The sequence below is a fragment of the Bos taurus genome, chromosome 27, assembly GCF_002263795.3.
Source record: "Bos taurus isolate L1 Dominette 01449 registration number 42190680 breed Hereford chromosome 27, ARS-UCD2.0, whole genome shotgun sequence".
Taxonomy (NCBI): domain Eukaryota; kingdom Metazoa; phylum Chordata; class Mammalia; order Artiodactyla; family Bovidae; genus Bos; species Bos taurus.
Window position 1 is genome coordinate 578,184 of NC_037354.1, and position 20,470 is coordinate 598,653.

The 20,470-nt window shown below is 46.3% G+C and overlaps 1 protein-coding gene across 1 annotated transcript in view; it reads left to right on the forward strand.

The window, feature by feature from the left end:
• The first annotated feature begins 2,469 nt into the window (after nucleotides 1-2,469).
• DLGAP2 (DLG associated protein 2) overlaps nucleotides 2,470-20,470 on the forward strand; it is a 603,057-nt gene continuing 585,056 nt past the window's right edge. The window contains 1 exon segment of the mRNA XM_024986325.2: nucleotides 2,470-2,615. The gene's annotated coding sequence lies outside the window, so the exon portion shown is untranslated.

The window sequence follows — 20,470 nt, forward strand, 5'->3', positions numbered from 1 at the left end:
TGGTCTTGGGTGATGATGCTTTGTGATGATTTTGGAGATGACCACAGAGATGCCCTGTCACCGTTGTGGATGAGCCACACCGGAGTGAAGCATGGCTTCCTCTGATTCTGGTCAGAAGTGCTGTGTGTGAGCCCCGCAGGGCTCCGTCCGCAGGTCAACAGGAGGGCTGATGTCCTCTGCTGTCCAAAACACGTCCTGGGGCTGGCCATGAAGCTTCCACCAGCCCTAGGCAATGCATTTTGTCCTTTTAAATCAGAATGTGAGAAACACTGATCTTAATGCCTTATGGAAAGCTGTTTTATTGGTGACAGAAACACGGATTTCTTTTCAGATGATTTTTTGTTTTATAGTTATTTGGGCACAACATTGATGGAACTGAATAATTTGGGAAATGATAAAATTGATCGTATCTTTTGAATTGAAAATTTATTCTTTCTGAGTCTTGTTTGTTCTTCATACATAATTGGCTGAAGCAGTGTTTCATGGATTCCCAGGCAGAGTGATAGTGCATCAGCGTATATCTGTGCTTCTTTTCCTCTGTTTTCAGCTGCCCTGGCTGCCAGAAGAGGCCAGGCCAGGGCTCTAGCGCGGGTGTCTGCTTCTCATTCTGGAGGCTGGCCATCTGGGCTCAGGGTCAGCGGGGCTGGATCCTGGTAAAGCCGCTTCCCCTCTCCTCACCTGACCTCAGGGCTTCTGCCCTCCTCCTCCTGTCTCTCTTCTTATTAGGCCAGGAGTCCTGTCAGCTGGGGCTCCACTGTTAGGACCTTGTAGGACCTTAATAACGGCCTTAATGGCCGTGTTCCCAAGCAGTCACATTGGCAGTAAAGGCTTCAGCAGATACGTTTTGCAGGGACATAGTCCACAACACTGGTTAAAACACACATGGAAACCTATCTTTCTGCAAATTAAAATGGTCATTGAGTTCAGTTGTAGGAAAACAAATTCATTCATAGCATCATTGCTGATTCTCATGTTTTAGTAGAAGACTAATAATAGCTTATGTGACCAGACCAGAGTTAAAACAGGTAGTGGCTTAGTTTTTCATTGTTTTAATTTATAGGTGTTACCAAGATGAATTAGTTGTTTTAAGTATGATGCAGACAATTCAAAAGGTAGAGGTATAGTTTCAGGACAGGCTGGTTCATTTCCATGAGAATGTGGTTCAGGATTGCAGACTGGACAGTTCCTTAGCATGTGCAGGTAAAGCAGAGCAGAGAGCTGCCTTTGCTGGCATGCCCCTAGTGGGGCACGCTGCTCAGTCAGGCTGTTTGGTTTTGGTCTGAAAGTGAAGTTGCTCAGTCGTGTCTGACTCTTTGCGACCTCATAGACTGTAGCCTACCAGACTCCTCTGTCCATGGGATTTTCCAGGCAAGAGTACTGGAGTGGATTGGTGTTGGTCTACTTCCCTCCTTTTCACAGAAAAGTCCCCAGTGCTTGGAAAGCTTGCCTCTTGTCCAGTACCACACAGTGGTGGTGCCATTATTTGAATGTGGGCTTATTTTAAAATTTGATATGTGATCCAACTGAAGGATCTTAGAATTTCCAGTTGGAAACACCGGAATCTAAGTGAATCCTTTCTAACTATGCTGTATCTGTCTTTACAATACACTGCCATGAGTTACGTATGGGTTGATTCTGCTTACACCTCTGTCCTGGGTATGCTAGAAAGGAAGGTTCTACCAGTCATGATTTCCAAGGAAAGCAGGTAAGGTGAGGCAGAGAGCTGTGGGTACTTCAAGTCTTCTTAGGAAACACTGCCAGGGGCAGACACCACCCAGAGGTCAGAGACATGGCTCACTCTTCTACACAACAAGAGTGCCTGGAAAATCAGAGAATGCTATGTGTTCAGTCCTTGATAAAACTAGACCAGGAATTCAGAGGTGGTACATCAGTACCAGGCTTCCCAGGTGGTAAGTGGTAAAGAATCTGCCTGCCAATGCAGGAGATGCTGGTTCCATCCCTGGGTCTGAAGATCCCCCAGAGGAGGAAATGGCAACCCACTCCAGTATTCTTGCCTGGGAAATCTCATGGACAGAGCAGCCTGGCGGGCTACAATCCATGCGGTCACAAAGAGTTGTTCACAACTGAACACAGGGCATACCCCTGGAACAGTGGTAGGAATTTGTGTTGGATATAAACTTAGAGCTGGAAGTAAGGCAGGACCTCTGAGAAGCCCTGTTTCCAGTCCTAAGATTGAGGCTTAAGTAGAAAAGAGATAACACCCCTCCTTTCTGCACTCTAGTAATAGGCTACAAGATTCCCTACAGCCTGGAAGAGCTAAGAGGGAGATTCGTGTGTCAGTACCACCCAGTCCTCTGTAAGTAAAACGTTAAAAATCAATTTGAGGACACGTGAAAGGTCTGCACACGCCCCGTTGAGCAGGACGGCCTACGAATCCCGCAGGTGTAGCTTGTCTGCGCGTGCGCTTTGCGCTCTCCGGGGCCCAGTGCGTGGAGCGGTGACGTGGCCGCACACGTGACCCCACGCCCGGCCGCCGCAGCCCCGGGGCCTCGCGGCTCCTCGTGGGGCACCACGGCTGTTAGAGCTGTTAGAGCTGTCCCGGCTCTAACTGAAGGGCTGCCTGTGCCCAGGTTTCGCAGTCACTCTGTTTTAAGGTAAAGGTTTCTGTTTTGTGGGGCGCTGGGGTCTGACTCTGGGTTTCCGTTTTTCTCTTGGCCCGTGACTTACTCGAGGGCCGGGTCACGGCCGCCTCTGGAATCTGTACTTTGGGCTCGAGGGCTCTCCTAGACCCCAGGCACCCCGAGGGAACGGGCTTTGAGGAGCACGAAAAATGAGGGGCCTGAGGGAAGCTGTTGGAGATTCTGGCCGGTTGAGGGGGAACAGCCAGGAGGGCTCCCTGTCAGGAGAAGCAGGCCCGCGTGCAGGGGGCCGGGGAGTGGGGCGCGGGCGGGGCGGCCGCGGGGACCAGGGCAGAGGCTGCTCAGTGCCCAGTCAGGAGGGACGCGCCCACCACCCGCTCAGGACTCCTGTGAGGTTGCAGGCGCAGTGAGGGCTGAGACCGGTGACAGGAGAGGCACCTGGTCGACTCGGACCCCAGAGAGCCAGCCCATGGGCCTCAGGCCAGCACTGCGTCCGCTCCCCTCTCAGCGTGGGCGCAGGGTGGCCGCGCGTTCAGCTTGAGTCCTCGCGGGTTGATCTTGCGGCTGTGTTGAGGCCGAATGTCAGCTCCTGGCGTCAGTCCCTAGGAGAGAAGGAGCTAAAGGTTGGAATTAGCTCATTCGGCTTTCAACGGATATAGACACTCTCTTTATAGATCAGGGCCTTCCCTGCTGGCTCAGCGGTGGAGAACCCACCAGCAATGCAGGGGATGTGGGTTCGACCCCTGGGTCAGGAAGATCCTCTGGAGCAGGAAATGGCAACCCACTCCAGTATTCTGCCTGGAGAATCCCGTGAACAGAGGAGCCTGGGGGACTACGGTCCATGGGGTTGCAGAGTCAGACAGGACTGAGTGAGCACGTTATAGACCAGAGTGGGACTTTGGAAATGAGGTGGTTCTGCCCTTAGAAGGTTCAGACTGTTGGAACAAGACCCGGCATCCGGGCGACTCACAGATCCCGTGTCTGCTGAGAGCTTGCTAGTTGGCAGAGGACATTTTCTGCAGTGTTCTCACAGGTGGGGAGGGCTGTGGGCTCTCAGGGGTCTCTGTCATCAGAGCACTGATCCTGTGCATGGGGGCTGCACCCTCATGACCTCTTCACCTTGGGGTGGGTTACTACATGGTTTTGGGAGGACACAGGTGCTCGGTCTGTAGCAGAGGTTCAGGACCCTGTGCTGCAGTCCCATGGGCTCCAGTGAAATGTTTAAGGAATCATATACACAGATCTGTCAGTTGCCTATTCCCACCTGAGACCAGGGGTCACAAAGTAGAGCAGTCATATCATAGAATCTCTTTCCAAATGTGCAAGGTTTTTCTGTACGTAGAACTAGTATTGACCAAATGTGATGTGTTTTAATATTAGGAGAAAATTGTTTTTCAGTCGCTCAGTTGTGTCCAACTCTGTGACCATGGACTGCAAAACACCAGGTTTCCCTATACTTCACCATCTCCTGGAGCTTGCTCAAACTCATATCCATTGAGTCAGTGATGCCATTCAACCATCTCATCCTTTGTCATCCCCTTCTCCTCCTGCCTTCAATCTTTCCCAGAATTTGGGTCTTTTCTAATGAGTCAGCTCTTTGAATCAGGGGGCCAGAGTATTGGAGCTTCAGCCTCAGCAACAGTCCTTTTAATGAATATTCAGGATTTATTTCCTTCATGATTGACAGGTTTGATCTCCTTGCAGTCCAAGGGACTTGCAAGAGTCTTCTCCAACACCACAGTTCAGAAGTATCAATTCTTCAGAGCTCAGCCTTCTTTATGGTTCAACTTTCACATTTGTACACGACTACTGGAAAAACCATAGCTTTGACTAGATGGACCTTTGTTGGCAAAGTAATGTCTCTACATTTTAATATGCTGTCTAGGTTTGTCATAACTTTTCTTCCAAGGAGCAAGTGTCTTTTAGTTTCGTGGCTGGAGAAAATAGGGACATATAAATAAACGTCACATTTCCAAGGAATGTGTGATCTGACATTAATACCAGCTGTTGTTAATCATAACAGGGTTCTGTACTGCTAGTGACCAGAACACAGGAAACGTGCCTGGGACATTTACCTGTTCCCAGTGGTGTTCTGGGAACAAGTAAATGCCCAGGGTAACTTGGAATAGCTTTTCCTTTTGAAAAATAGCTTTGCTGAGGTATAGTTCACATACCCAGCAATTCACCATTTAAAGTGTATAATTCCGGGGTTCTTGTTATATTCACAAAACTGCAGCCACCACCAAACCAATGTTGGAACATTTTCATCACCCCTCAAAGAAACTGCCCACTGGAAGTAACTCCAGCCCCTGCTCCTGGCAGGGCTTATCTGCTTTTTGTCTCTGTGGATCTGTCTGCTCTAGAAATGAATCACACTGTCCCTGGTCTCTGGTGACCCGTGTTTTTCACTGAATGGTGTGTTTTCAGGTTTCACCATGTTGTGGATGTATTAGCACTTTGTTCCTTTTCTTTTTGTGCTAAAATATACATAATATTTAGCCTTTTTACCATTTTAAATTCAGTGACATTAAGTAAATTTATGATATGCAACCTTCATCAGGGCTTGCCTGGTGGCTCAGATGGTAACGAATCCACCTGCAATGCGGGAGATCTGGGTTCTATCCCTGGGTTGGGAGGATCTCCTGGAGGAGGGCCTGACAACCCATTCCAGTATTCCTTCCTGGAGAATTCCCATGGAGAGTGGTGATTGGCAGGCTACAATCCATGGGGTTGCAAAGAGTCAGACATGACTGAGTGACTAAGCATAGTACAAACTTCAAGAGTATCCATTTTCAGACTTTTTTTCCTTAACAACAGAACTTCATCCTCATTCAACACTGACTCAATCCCACTGCGCACCCCCCCCCCCCACCACCACCCCACCCCTGGTGACTTTATTCTACTTTGTCTCTGTGAAGTCACCTATTCTAAGTATGTCATATAAATGGAATCATCCAATATTTGTCCTTCTGTGTCTGCCTTGTCTCACTTAGTGTAATGTTTTCAAGGCTCATCCATGTTGTAGTATGTTTCAGAGCTCCCTTCACTTTTAAGGCTTCATAATATTCCACTGTATGGATTTACCACATTTTGTTTATCCATCATCTGTTGGTGGGCACTTGGGTTGTTTCCAGCTCTTAGCTACTGTGAGTAATGTTGCTCTGAGCATGTATATAAACATAATCTGAGCCCGTTTTCCATGTCGGATGTATGACTAGGCACAGTAACACCATCCTAGTGGGTGTGAAGTGCAATATCATTGTGTCTGATTTGCTTTTCTCTAATGACTAGTGATGCTGAACTTGTTGGACATCTGTATGTTTTCTTTGGAGAAATTCAAGTCCTATTTTTTGAATTGTGTTTTTTTCTTTTTGTTATTGTATTAAGAGGTTCTTTATATATTCTAAATATTAATTTCTTATCAAATGTATGACTTGCAAATGATTTCTCTCTCTCTCTCTCTCTTTTTTTTTTTTTTTGCTGCACCATGTGGCTTGCAGAATCTTAGTTCCCCAATCAGGGATGAATCTGGGACCATGGCAGTGAAAGCACAAAATCCTAACCACTGACTGGACTGCCCAGGAACTCCCCAAAAGTTTTATGTTGACCTTAGGTTTTCTAAGAATTTTATATTTTTAATTGTTTAGCTCTTTGATCCATTTGGAGTTAATTTTTCAATGTAGTAGAAAGTGAGGGTCCAGCTTCATTTGTTTTGCTTGTGGATCTTCAGGTTTCCCAAGGACCATGTGTTGAAAAGACTGTCCTTTGCCCATGGAATGGCCTTGGCACCCATGGATTGTAGCCCATCAGGCTCCTCTGTCCATGGGATTTTGCAGGCAAAAATACTGGAGTACATTGCCATTTCCTTCTCCAGGAGATCTTTCTGACCCAGGGATTTAACCTGAATCTTCTGTGTCTCCTGCATTGGCAGGTGGATTCTTTACCACTGAGCCACTTGGGAATCCCTATGTATAAGGTGAGGGTCCAGCTTTATTTGTTTTGTTTTGAACGTACACGTTCAGGTTCCCAAGGACTATGTTTTGAAAAGACACCTCTTTCCCCATTGAATGGTCTTGACACCCTTGTGGAAAGTCAGTTGACCATACGTGTGAGGGTTTCTTTCTGGGCTATCTATTCTGTTTCATTGGTCTGTTTATCTTTCTGTGTGCCAGCACCATGGTTTGATCACTGTTGGTTTATAGTGTTTGTAGTGTTGGAAGTGTTTAGATCAGAGAGTGTTTCAACTTTTTTCTTCATCTTTAATATTGTCTAGGCTACTTGGCAATGGCACCCCACTCCAGTACTCTTGCCTGGAAAATCCCATGGATGGAGGAGCCTGGTAAGCTGCAGTCCATGGGGTTGCTAAGAGTTGGACACGACTGGGCGACTTCACTTTCACTCTTCACTTTCATGCATTGGAGGAGGAAATGGCAACCCACTCCAGTGTTCTTGCCTGGAGAATCCCAGGGATGGTGGGGCCTGGTGGGCTGCCGTCTATGGGGTCACACAGAGTTGGACACGACTGAAGCGACTTAGCAGCAGCAGCAGCAGCAGGCTACTTGGGCTCCATTAAGACTCCATATGAATTTTAGGCTGGATTTTTCTCTTTCTGCAAAAAAGCGCTATTGCAATTCTGACTGAGATTGCATTGAATCCATAGATCACTTTGGGTAATATGGTCATCTTTTTTTAAAGTTTATTATTTGTCTATAATGTTTATTTCATTTATTTATTTGCCTGCATTAGGTCTTAGTTGCAGCAGACAGGATCTTTGTTGTGTCATGCAGGATCTTCTGTTGTGGCTTGAGGCCAGCCTGTGGACTCTCAGGTTGCAGTTCGGGGACTTAGTAGCCCCTTGGTATGTGTAATCTTAGTTTCCCAACTAGGGATCAAACCTTTGTTCTCAGAATTGCAAGGCACATTCTTTACCACTGGACCATAAGAGAAGTCCCGATATGGTCATCTTAACAATATTAAGCCTTCCAATCCCTGAATGTAGGATGTTTCCATTCATTAATGTCTCTTTCCATTTCTTTTAGCAGTGTTTTGTAGTTTTCAGTGTATTAGTCTTTTGCCTCCTTGATTGAATTTATTTCTAAGTATTTTATTTTTTGATGCTTTTGTAAATGAAAATTCAAAAAAATTATCTTTTAATATTGTTCATTGTTATTATAGAGATGCAGCTGATTTTTGTGTGTTGATTTTGTATCTGCAATTTTGCTGAATTCATTTATTAGCACTTACAGTTTTTTTAATCCAAATAAAAATAGGAATTGAAAATAATTTAAGGTAGTATTTTTGGAGCAGTTTAACATTCACAGCAAAATTGAGGAGAACGTTAGAAATTTCCTGTGGTGCTACCCAGGTGGCTCAGTGATAAAGAATCTACCTTCTAGTGCAGGAAATGCAGGTTTGATCCCTGGGTCAGGAAGATCCCCTGGAGGAGGAAGTTGCATCCCACTCCAATATTCTTGTCTGGAAAATACCATGGACAGAGGAGCCTGGTGGACTAAAGTTCATGGGGTTGCAAAGAGTTGGACACAGTTTAACGACTGAGCATGGCACTAGAGATTTCCTATACATCGGCTGCCCCTACACACCACAGCCAACCACCACCCCCCATTCCTGCCTGATGGACTGCGTGTTACAGTGGATGAACCTGCATGGACACGTTGGCATCATGCCAAGTCTGTGGTTACATCACGATTACATCAGGATTCACCCTTGGTGTTGTATTTTCTGAGGCTTTGGACAAATACGTAATGATGTGTATCCATCATTATAATGCCACACACAGTAGTTTCACTGCGCTAAGAATTCTCCATGCTCCACCTGTTCCTCCCTCCTCCACACCCTGATCTTTCTCCTGTCTCTGTGGTTTTGCCTTTTCCAGAATGTCATAGAGTTGGAATCACATTCTTTAGCCTTTTCTGATTGGCTTCTTTCACTCAGTGATAATGCATTTAAGGTTTTTCCATGTCTTCTTATGATTTGATAGTGCATTTCTTTTTATCACTGACTAATCCTGCATTGTCTGGATGGACCACAGTTTATGTATCCAGTCACCTACTGAAGGGCATGTTGACTGCTTCCAAGTCTCAAGCAGTCCCACTTGTCTGTTTTTGTTCTGTTGCCTGTGCTTTTGGTGTTTTATTCAAGAAAGCAATGCCAAGTCCAATGATACAAAGCATTTCATCTGTTGTAGGAGCTTTTATGTTTGGGTATTTAATCCATTTTGGGTTAATTTTTGTAGGTGGTGAAGATAATGAGTAAAGTCCAACTTCATTTTTTTTTTTTTTGCGTGATGATTTCTAGTTTTCTCAACATTTGTTGAAGAAATTGTCCTCTCCCTATTGTGTGGTGTTGGCACCTCATTGAAAATCATTTGACCATGTGTGTGAGGGTTTCTCTCTTTGCTGTATTCCTCTCCTTGGGCTCTTTGTCTTCATGCTCTAAAACCAACTGGTTTTGATAATTACATGTATATAATTACATGTGTTATTAATATAACCATATGCATATTGTCTTCTGCAATTGCTTTTCAAATCAGTTAAGGGAAGAAAGAAAAAATGTGTATTTATGTGGTATTTTTAATTGTTTTCTTTTATAATAGTTATCTTTACCTGCTGTATTAGTTTTCTGTTGCTGCTGTAGCAAATTATCACAAATGAGGTGGCTTAAAGGACCACAGATGTATTATCTGGCATTTCTGGAGGTAAGAAGTCTGAAATGTCCTTGCTGGACTATAGTCAGGGTATCAACAGTACTGTGTTCCTCTGGGAGGCCTAGTGTAGGATCCACTTCCCTGCTTGCTTCCGCTTCCAGTGGCTGCATGACTCAGGGCCCGTTCATCTTCAGAGCATGTAGAGATGGGACTAAGCCCTCGCGCTGCCATCTTGCTTGCTGTCTGTCTTCTGCTTTGCTTTTCCAGTCATATGGACCTGGTGATTCCACTGGGCTTACTCAGATTATCCAGAGTCATCTCCTGTCTTGATATTAGCTAATTGCCAACCTTAATTCCATCTGCAGCCTCAACTCCCCTTTGCCATGTACCACAATGTAAGTCACAGGTTCTGGATATTAGGGTGTGGAGATTGGGGAGGACTGTTATTTTGCCTACCTTACTGGTGTTCCCACCCACCCCCACCCCAGGTATCTGAATGGACTGGCTTGAGTCACTTGCTTTCAGTCAGAAAAATTTACTTTAGTATTTCTTCTAAGTTCTGCCAGTAATACAATCTCTGTTTTTATTTATTGGGAAATTTCTTTATTTTACCTTCATTTTTGAAAAGTTAATTTTGATAATTGTAAGATTTTTGGCTGACAGTTTTTTTCTTTCAGTGTTTAGAATATGCCGTTTCCTTCTGAATTCATTGTTCCTAATGTAATTTCAGAAACAGTCTTCTTGGCGTTCACCTATATGTGACAAATCGTTTCTGTTGCTGCTGTCCAGCTTTTCTCCTGGTGTTTAGCTTTTGTGTTATGATGTGTCTGGGTGTGAATCTCTGCATGATCCTGGTTAGAATTTGTTGAGCTTCTTGGATGTGTATATTAATGTTTTTCATCAAAATGTGGAACTTTGAGTTCAGCCATTGTTTCTTTGAATATTTTTTCTGTTTCTCTTTCCCCTTTTTCCTCTTGTTCCTTTTACACATATGTTGATTTAGCTAATGAGAGCCCACATTTATTTTTTTGTTTTTTAATATTTATTTATTTTATTTGGCTGTGTTGTGTCTTAGTTGTGGCACATGAGATCTCCCATCTTCATTGCAGCATGTGGGATCTAGTTCCCTGATGAGGGACGCAACCTGTACCCCTGCACTGGGAGCACAGAATAGTCTTCGCCACTTGACCACCAGGGAAGTCCCTGGCCCACATTTCTTTAAGGCTCTCTTCATTTTACTTCATCCCCCTTTCCCCTCTGCTTGTCATGTTGCATCTTCTCTACTGACCTATCTCAAGTTTGCTTATTCCTCTGCAATTCAGATTTATTTCCAAACCCGTCAAATGAACTTTTCAATTATCATACTTTTCAGTACAAGAATTTCCATTTATCTTTTTTGCCAATTTCTATGTCTTTATTGATATTCGCTATTTTCAGTTCTTTTCCAAGCATGGTTTCCTTTAGTTCTATGAACATATTTATAATGGATGTTCTGGTGTCTCTGTTAAGTCTAAAACCTGGGTGCTCTCATAGGCAGTTTCTTTTCCATTGCCCCCCCCTTTTTTTGTTTCTGCATGTGCATCACATGTTCCTGTTTGTGTGTCTCATAATTTTGTATTGAAAACTAGACATTCTAGATAACTTATTGTGACAGTCCAGGATGTTGATCTTCCCTCTGGGGCTTCCTTTTGACTTTGTTGCTTGCTTAATTTTTAGTACTTGTTGACTGTACTCTCCTTTGCTTTTCGCTTCCCTTCTTTTCAAAGCTATTTGTAAGGCCTGCTCAGACAGCCATTTTGTTTTTTTGCATTTCTTTTTCTTGGGGATGGTCTTGATTCCTGTCTTCTGTACAATGTCACAAACCTCCATCCATAGTTCATCAGGAACTCTATCAGATCTAGTCCCTTAAATCTAATTCTCACTTCCACTGTATAGTCATAAGGGATTTGATTTAGGTCATCCCTGAATGGTCTAGTGATTTTCTCCACTTTCTTCAATTTCAGTCTGAATTTGGCAATTAGGAGGTCATGATCTGAGCTATAATCAGCTCTCGGTCTTGTTTTTGCTGAGTGTATAGAGCGTCTCCATCTTTGGCTACACAGAATAGAATCAATCTGATTTTGGTGTCGACCATCTGGTGATGTCCATGTGTAGAGTCTTCTCTTGTGTTGTTGGAAGAGGGTGTTTGCTATGACCAGTGCATTTTCTTGGAACTCTATTAGCCTTTGCCCTGCTTCGTTCTGTACTCCAACGCCAAATTTGCCTGTTACTCCAAGTATATCTTGACTTCCCACTTTTGCATTCCAGTCTCCTATAATGAAAAGGACATCTTTTTTGGGTGCTAGTTCTAGAAGGTCTTGTAGGTCTTCATAGAACTGTTCAGTTTCAGCTTCTTCAGTGTTACTGGTTGGGGCATAGGCTTGGATTACCATGATATTGAATGGTTTGCCTTGGAAATGAACAGAGATCATTCTGTCATTTTTGAGATTGCATCCAAGTACTGTATTTTGGACTCTTTTGTTGACTATGATGGCTACTCCATTTCTTCTAAGGGATTCCTGCCCACCGTAGGTATAATGATCATCTGAGTTAAATTCACCCATTCCAGTCCATCTTAGTTCGCTGATTCCTAGAATGTCAGTGTTCACTCTTGTCATCTCCTGTTTGACCACTTCCAATTTGCCTTGATTCATGGACCTAACATTCCAGGTTCCTATGCAGTGTTGCTCTTTACAGCATTGAACCTTGCTTCTATCACCAGTCCCATCCACAACTGGGTGTTGTTTTTGCTTTGGCTCCATCCCTTCATTCTTTCTGAAGTTATTTCTTCACTGATCTCCAGTAGCATATTGAGCACCTGCTGACCTGGGGAGTTCATCTTTCAGTGTCCTATCTTTTTGCCTTTTCATACTGTTCATGGGGTTCTCAAGGCAAGAATTCTGAAGTGGTTTGCGATTTCCTTCTCCAGTGGACCACATTCTGTCAGACCTCTCCACCATGACCCGTCCATCTTGGGTGGCCACACAGGGTATGGCTTAGTTCATTGAGTTAGACAAGGCTGTGGTCCATGTAATCAGATTGGCTAGTTGTCTGTGATTGTGGTTTCAGTCTATCTGCCCTCTCTCAGTGGCTACCATCAAAGCAAAGGAGAAAAGGAAAGTATAAACATCTGAATGCAGAGTTCCAAAGAATAGCAGGGAGAGATAAGAAAGCCTTCCTCAGCGATCAGTGCAAAGAAATAGAGAAAAACAATAGAATGGTAAAGACTAGAGATCTCTTCAAGAAAATTAGAGATACCAAGGGAACATTTCATGCAAAGAAGGTCTCAATAAAGGACAGAAATGGTAGGGACATAACAGAAGCGGACGATATTAAGAAGATGTGGCAAGAATACACAGAAGAACTGTACAAAAAAGATCTTCATGACCCAGATAATCACGATGGTGTGATCACTCACCTAGAGCCAGACATCCTGGAATGTGAAGTCAAGTGGGCCTTAGGAAGCATCACTATGAACAAAGCTAGTGGAGGTGACCAGTTGAGCTATTTCAAATCCTGAAAGATGATGCTGTGAAAGTGCTGCACTCAATATGCCACCACATTTGGAAAACTCAGCAGTGGCCATAGGACTGGAAAAGGTCAGTTTTCATCCAATCCCAAAGAAAGGCAATGCCAAAGAATGCTCAGACTACGGCACAATTGCCCTCATCTCACACGCTAGTAAAGTAATGCTTAAAATTCTCCAAGCCAGACTTCAGTAATATGTGATTCGTGAACTTCCACATGTTCAAGCTGGTTTTAGAAAAGGCAGAGGAACCAGAGATCAAATTACCAACATCTGCTAGATCATGGAAAAAGCAAGAGAGTTCCAGAAAAACATCTACTTCTGCTTTATTGACTATGCCAAAGCCTTTGACTGTGTGGATCACAATAAACTGGAAAATTCTGAAAGAGATGGGCATACCAGACCACCTGACCTGCCTCTTGAGAAACCTGTAAGCAGGTTAGGAAGCAACAGTTAGAACTGGACATGGAACAACAGACTGGTTCCAAGTAGGAAAAGGAATACATCAAGTATGTGTATTGTCACCCTGCTTATTTATATGCAGAGTACATCATGAGAAATGCTGGGCTGTATGAAACACAAGCTGGAGTCAAGATTGCTGGGAGAAATCTCAATAACATGAGATATGCAGATGATACCACCCTTATGGCAGAAAGTGAAGAAGAACTGAAGAGTCTCTTGATGAAAGTGAAAGAGGAGAGTGAAGAAGTTGGCTTAAAGCTCAACATTCAGAAAACTAAGATCATGGCATCCTGTCCATGACTTCATGGCACATAGATGCGGAAACAGTGTAAACAGTTCAGACTTTATATTTTTTGGGGCTCCAAAATCATTGCAGATGGTGATTGCAGCCATGAGATTAAAAGATGCTTACTCCTTGGAAGGAAAGTTATGACCAACCTAGACAGCATATTGAAAAGCAGAGACATTACTTTGTCAACAAAGGTCCGTCTTGTCAAGGCTATGGTTTTTCCAGTAGTCATGTATGGATGTGAGAGTTGGAGTATAAAGAAAGCTGAGTGCCAAAGAATTGATGCTTTTGGACTGTGGTGTTGGAGAAGACTCTTGAGAGTCCCTTGCACTGTAAGGAGATCCAACGAGTCCATCCTAAAGGAGATCAGTCCTGGGTGTTTATTGGTAGGACTGATGTTGAAGCTGAAACTCCAATATTTTGGCCACCTGATGCGAAGAGCCAGCTCACTGGAAAAGACCCTGATGCTGGGAAAGATTGAGGGCAGGAGGAGAAGGGGACGACAGAGGATGAGATGGTTGGATGGCATCACTGACTCAATGGACATGGTTTTCGGTGGACTCCGAGAGTTGGTGATGGACAGGGAGACCTCACGTGCTTCGGTTTATGGGGTCACAAAGAGTCAGACATGATGGAGGCACTGAACTGAACTGACTGGACTTTCTCAGTTATGTCTACATCCCCTGCAATGGGAGCTCTTCAGAGGGCACAGCCTTGCACAGTTACCTGGATAACAGTAGTTATACTAGATTTTTGTTTGTCTCAGTATTTTCTCTATCTTAACATTTCTGCCTCATTTGATATCATATCCAGCTGTTGTGTGAAGTAAAAGTCGCTCAGTTGTGTCCGACTCTTTGCAGCCCATGGACTGCAGCTCACCAGACTCGTCTGTCCATGGAATTCTTCAGGCTCTGCTAATTGTCAGCTGATTGCTCTGTTGTTCTCTGTTATGCCCAGGGGAATACTTTGTGCCACACAGTCTGATCCAGTTACATCTGGGCCCCCTTTCAAGGATGGTTTCTGAGGTCTCTCTTTGAGATTTGGTGCAGCCCTAGGAAAGCTCTTCTTAGATGTGTATTTCCCTGCTTCTTTGTGGTAAACTTGTTTGCCTTTATCGTTGTTGTCATACACTTGGCATCCTCATTTTCATTCCTTCACCAAAATGTCCATTGTCTCGATGGTGCTCTTGGGCTTGGGTTTCTCATAGTTTGTTTCAAATGAAGTCAGTTCCTTGGGGAGAGTCAGGGGCTCTCGGTTTTCCTGGACTGCCTCTCCTGTGGGGCACAGGCTGTGGGCTGCGGCTCCAGGCCTGCTATGCTCTGAGTGACCCCTGCTCTAGAGGTGGGACCGGGCAGCTGCAGGTGTGTCTGGTCTTCTGGGCGTGCTTCTTGTCTTAGTCGTGCTGCTCTGACAAATCACTGTAGCCCAGGTGGATTAAGTAACAAGTAAGTTACTTCTCGTGCTCTGGAGCCTAGAAGTCAGTTCTAGATGCTGAGGTGGTCAGGTTCTTGGAGAGGATTCTCTTCCTGGGTGTGGCCTTTTGCTGATGTGTTAGAGAGAGTGGGGAGGGAGGGAGGGAAGAAGAGAGAAACCAGTGTCAGTCTCTTGTCTCCTCCTCTTTATACAGGACTGATCCTGTCAGGGAGCTCCACCCTCATCTAAACTTGATCACTTCCTGAAGACCCTACCAGTTATTACGAGCACACTGACGATTAGAGCTTCAAAACAGGAAATTGAGGGGGACACAAGCATTCAGTCTGTTGTGCCTCTCTACCTCTGTTTTATGGGCAAAGGACAGTAGAGGTGCCATCTGGCTTTCTGTATCTGGAGTAGAGTTTCCTCCCTGAGAGACGGACTGGGTTGGGGAAGGATGCTCTAGCCTGCTGGTGCATGGCCAGAATTTTGGCCTTTGGAGTTTAGGAGAATGGGAGATGCCAGTGTCCTGGCCTCTTGGGCCCCTTCATTGAAGCTGAAGGGAGGAAACCCATCTGCATACCTGGAAAGGAACTTCCCAGACACCGACAGGGGACAGGAAGGGAGCTGGTTGAGTTTACTGAGACCATGTTTACTGCAGACTGTTAATATTTCTTTATTTGTTACATGTTCTTAGGTCAATTTCCAGACTTTAAATGGTTGCTTTTTAATAAATAATTTTGACTCATGTGGTTGTTTGGCTGGGAACAGGGTTGAGGGAGGCTAGCTGGTCCATAACACAGTGACCAGGAGAATACAAATTAAGGTACCGGCTGTAGCTGGGCACCTGTCGCATCCACAGACGTTAATGAAGCGAATCATATCGAATGGTGAGGACGCGGGAGAAGGAGCCCACTCACACTGCATGTGGGAGGGTTAGCTGTGCGTCCAATTGCCAAGCAGCCTGCAGTGTCCAGTAGAGTGGAAAAGCTTCACCCGGCACCTGGAAAGCTCATCTTTTCATGTCCATTCTAGAGAAACCCTCATGCTAGTGTTGAGCGCTTATGGTGTTTATTTCAGTGTGGCCCGTAGTCACCCATGTGGCACTTGGAAAGATTCTTGAGTAAAAATAAGAGCAAGTGTCAAAAAGATTGTTTCATAGGATGTCCTTGATGTATGTTTAAACACGTTTATTGTATATTTATCTGTGGATAAAGACAAGGAAACTAACAACGATGTGAGTCTTGCATGTTAGTGTGTCGGTGGGTTTGTGGATGAGGGCACAGTGGACACCCAGCATGAAGGTCTTACTTCTTAAGAAAATGTAAGCAATGGATGCCCAGTTTTGTTATATTGTCCTTCATGCTTTGTCATATAAGAAACTCAAAATGAGAAACAAACACGCAAAATCAAGTTCTTAATTAAGGAGAACATTCTAGTATTTTGGAGTAAAAGGCAGAAGGCATGTGAGTATCTAAGATAAGATGTGGCACTCATCAGGAACCGCCTCCTGATTGTCCGTGGGTTTGCCCAACTGGGAATGCTGACGGGGTCTGTGTGAGTTCACGGAGTCACAGGCCAGGGATGCCACCTCGAGAGGGTGACTTACCTCTGTTAGGAAATCTTTGTTTTTGTACCACATGTTTCCTCCGCCATCAGCTCAGAAACAGCGCAGAGCTTCTGAAGCAAACACTGACAGACCCCAGGGTCCTCTGGGGGCACTCCTGCTGTCAGGGAGCTCCCTGCAGCGAGGCAGTCCCCTGCAGGCCCACAGCATCCGGGAGCTGTACAGGGCGTGTTCTCCTGGGCCTCAGGGGGAGGTTGCCGTGGTGACAGCCGTGCCCAGCCCCCCCCCCCCCCACTGCAGTCAGGTGCCCACAGCTACTGCGGCTCCACTGTTCTGTGCTCATCTCCCCTCAGCGAGAAAAAACATCCTGAGCTCAGTCACACAGTGGCCCCTCGTCTGCTCTCTGCCTGCACAGTCTGGGCCCAGCTTCCTGTTTGTTTGATTAGCTGCCTCTACTTAGGGTGCTGACTGAGACCCCAAGGGCTGGGGCCCTCCTTGTGCTGCCCACAGATCTACCCAGAGCCCTGGCTGTGTGTACAGCTGAGGCTCCAGGCACAGGCCCGGCCCCGCAGTGCTCCAGGCTCTGCTCTCCACTACTGCGTTCAGGGAATGGGTGTCAGACACGCTCAGGGGCGATGCCCCGGGCCTCCCTTCCTGAGACTCATCCTGCACCTAATAAATGAAGCATGTGATCGATACCTTCTAAACTGCGTCACGGGTGCTGCCCAGGCCCCTTTACCACAACCAGTGCCATCTGAAGCTGCACCCTGATTAGAACCTGATTAGTACCTGATTTGGAGAAGGCAATGGCACCCCACTCCAGTACTCTTGCTTGGAAAATCCCATGGATGGAGGAGCCTGGAAGGCTGCAGTCCATGGGGTCGCTGAGGGTTGGACACGACTGAGCAACTTCACTTTCACTTTTCACTTTCTTGCATTGGAGAAGGAAATGGCAACCCACTCCAGTGTTCTTGCCTGGAGAATCCCAGGGACAGGGGAGCCTGGTAGGTTGCCGTCTATGGGGTCGCACAGAGTCGGACACGACTGAAGCGACTTAGCAGCAGCAGTACCTGATTAGTACCTGTTTCCCCACGTGTAGGTTTTCCTAAATTTGCTGGGCTGTGTTATGGGTGTGTGGAAATGTTTCATGGATGGGCTTGCTAAGTGGTGGGTGAGCCCTTGGGCAGGGCTGCCGTGGCTCCCACACCCTGACTTCAGCAGGTCCCAGCAGCTTGGCAGTTGGACTTCATAGCGGCTTCATAGTGGCTGGGCTTGGCTGATGTGGGTTGGTGCTCAGAGGCCCGCGTCAGACTCTGTAACCCTGTCTCTTCTCTCTCTTGAGAAGGAGGGTTTTACATGGTTTTAATCATACAGTGGTGAGCTCAGCTTAAATGGCGCTTTACTCAAACCTCAATTCTGATTTCTTTACGTACAGGAAGTGCCTTTGGGCTGTTGTGATTTATAACTTGGTTTTCTAGGGAAGGTGTGCATATTGAGATGATCTTTTTGGCACGTGTACAGCTCAGAGGGCTTGGAGCTGGTCTCTAGAGAAAGCGGTGTCTTCTCTTTGACTCATGACAAGCCAGGAGCTGAGCTTGTGTGTATACAGTGGGTGGGAGTGGTGGGGGGTGGACAGCAGGTGGGGGACGGGCCAGCCGAGCCTGGAGGTGACGGTCGGCACCACCCTCCATTCCCACCTCCCTGTGTCTCCTCCTCTGTCTGTTCGTGACCTTTCCCTTAGCAGTGCTGGCTGGCAAGATGATGAAGTCAGAGCTCACCGACCACGGGACTAGAAAGGGACTTAAAAAATTGCCTATGAAACTAGCAAAACGTTGTAAATCAACTGTAATCCAATAATTTTTTTTAATTGCCTGGTTCTCAATTGAAATTAAGTGCCTGCAGCTCTGGGAGCTGCGTCCTCCCTGTCCTCCACGGGGACTAAAGGGGACGCTTTTGCCGCTTGCTGGCTTAGGTCAGCAGTTGTTCATGCTCTTCATGTCTGTAGGCTGAGATCAGGGCACTGGAACCAGGTTCCTGGCTGGTGTGAGTCTGGAGGGAGCACAGGGGAACCCGCAGGACCAGGACACACGGGGCCTCCCTCCTTCAAAACCATATTCCTGTGTCCCATTGCTCTAGTCTACATGCTTTTTCTTGCAACTTAGCCTATTGGCCAGTTTTGGAATTTTATACTGTGGAGTCTCTGGACTAAGTCAGACTTAGTCCAGTGGGGATGTCTGCAATGGGGTCGTTTACCAAGTGTCAAAGCCAGTGGGATGAGGAGAAGTAGCAGCTCCTGTCCTGGGTGTCAGCCATGGAAGGTGCTGTGAAGAAAAGGGCACAGGAGGTGCTACCCAGAGACCCTAGGTTGTCCCCCCAGAGGCACAGGTGTCCCAGGGTGGGTGGGCCTTGTCCTGTCTGCAGGGGCAGGGTCTTCACACCCGTGGTGACGGAGGTCATTCCAGCCAGGTGTCACCTCTCCATGACGGGCGGGGGCATCAGGCTGTGCTGCCAGCTGAGTCCCCCACACCAGTGATTTTCAGAACCTTTTAAATTTGGGCTTTTGGACAAAGGGGTATGCACTTCAGCTGTATTTGCTCTATTTGTGAGGGCAGAGGCAGCTGGGAGTGCAGGAGGGCAGGTGAAGGGGGAGAACCATCAGGTCTCCCCTTCCTGTTCTGCCCCTTTTCTGGCACACATGTGCATGTGTGTGACACACAAACACACATACATACACATGCACAGAAGTATATACAGATAGGCACATGTGCACAAGCACACACACACAAGCACATATGCATGCACACACATAAGCACACACATGCACAAGCACACATACACAAACACATACATGCACAAGTACACACATGCAGACATGCACGTCCTGAGTGTGGGGCTACAACTCTCCTCCAGATCCTTGCTAGGTGGACTACTTAGACTTGAGGTGTGGGCTGGACCTCACATGTATAGGCTTATGTTGGGGACTATTCTTGACGTGAGTTATTCGTTGAAATCAGTCAAATCAATCCCTCTAGTGATCTCCAAAACCAAACTCTGGGGTGACATAAATGATGTAAATTGTGCAGCAAATAAGTTTTGACAGTGGACTTGTCTGTGTTGTCTCTGAATCCACAGGCTCCGGTTGGGGGATTGGAGGTGGAGCTCATCCAGGTAAAAACGCTTTCCTCTGGGCAGGGATGGCCCTGCAAGGGCCTTGGAGTCTCCTTTCACAGTTGCCAGAGTCCTCGCAGAGGATGAGGTGAACCAATTCTGCCCTGCCAGAGCTGAGCTCCAAAGAACCAGTCACCCCAGAAGCCCAGCTGGCTTCATTCAGACAATGGAATAATGAGGCGTGGGCGCAGGCTCTCTCAGGGCAGATTAAGACCTTACTCATGGGCTGTTTCCGGAGAAGGCAATGGCAACCCACTCCAGCACTCTTGCCTGAAAAATCCCATGGACGGAGGAGCCTGGTAGGCTGCAGTCCATGGGGTTTGCTAGGAGTCAGACACGACTGAGCGACTTCACTTTCACTTTTCACTTTCATGCATTGGAGAAGGAAATGGCAACCCACTCCAGTGTTCTTGCCTGGAGAACCCAGGGACGGGGGAGCCTGGTGGGCTGCCATCTATGGGGTCGCAGAGTCGGACACGACTGAAGCAACTTAGCAGCAGCAGCAGCATGGGCTGTTTCATTGCTGCCCTCAGTACGTTGAATGGCCTGGAACTGTGAGTGTGAATGGTGGGCTGGCGGGGGCTGGCGATATCTAGGGCTCCTGAGCAGCACAGGCCTGGCCACGCCTCTCAGCTGTGACTGGTGGGTGAATTGGCAGAATGGAGATGGAATTGGGCCCTGAGATTCTGGATAATAAAGTGCCTCAAGCACGTTCACTTCTACAGAAGAGAAGCTAGATTCA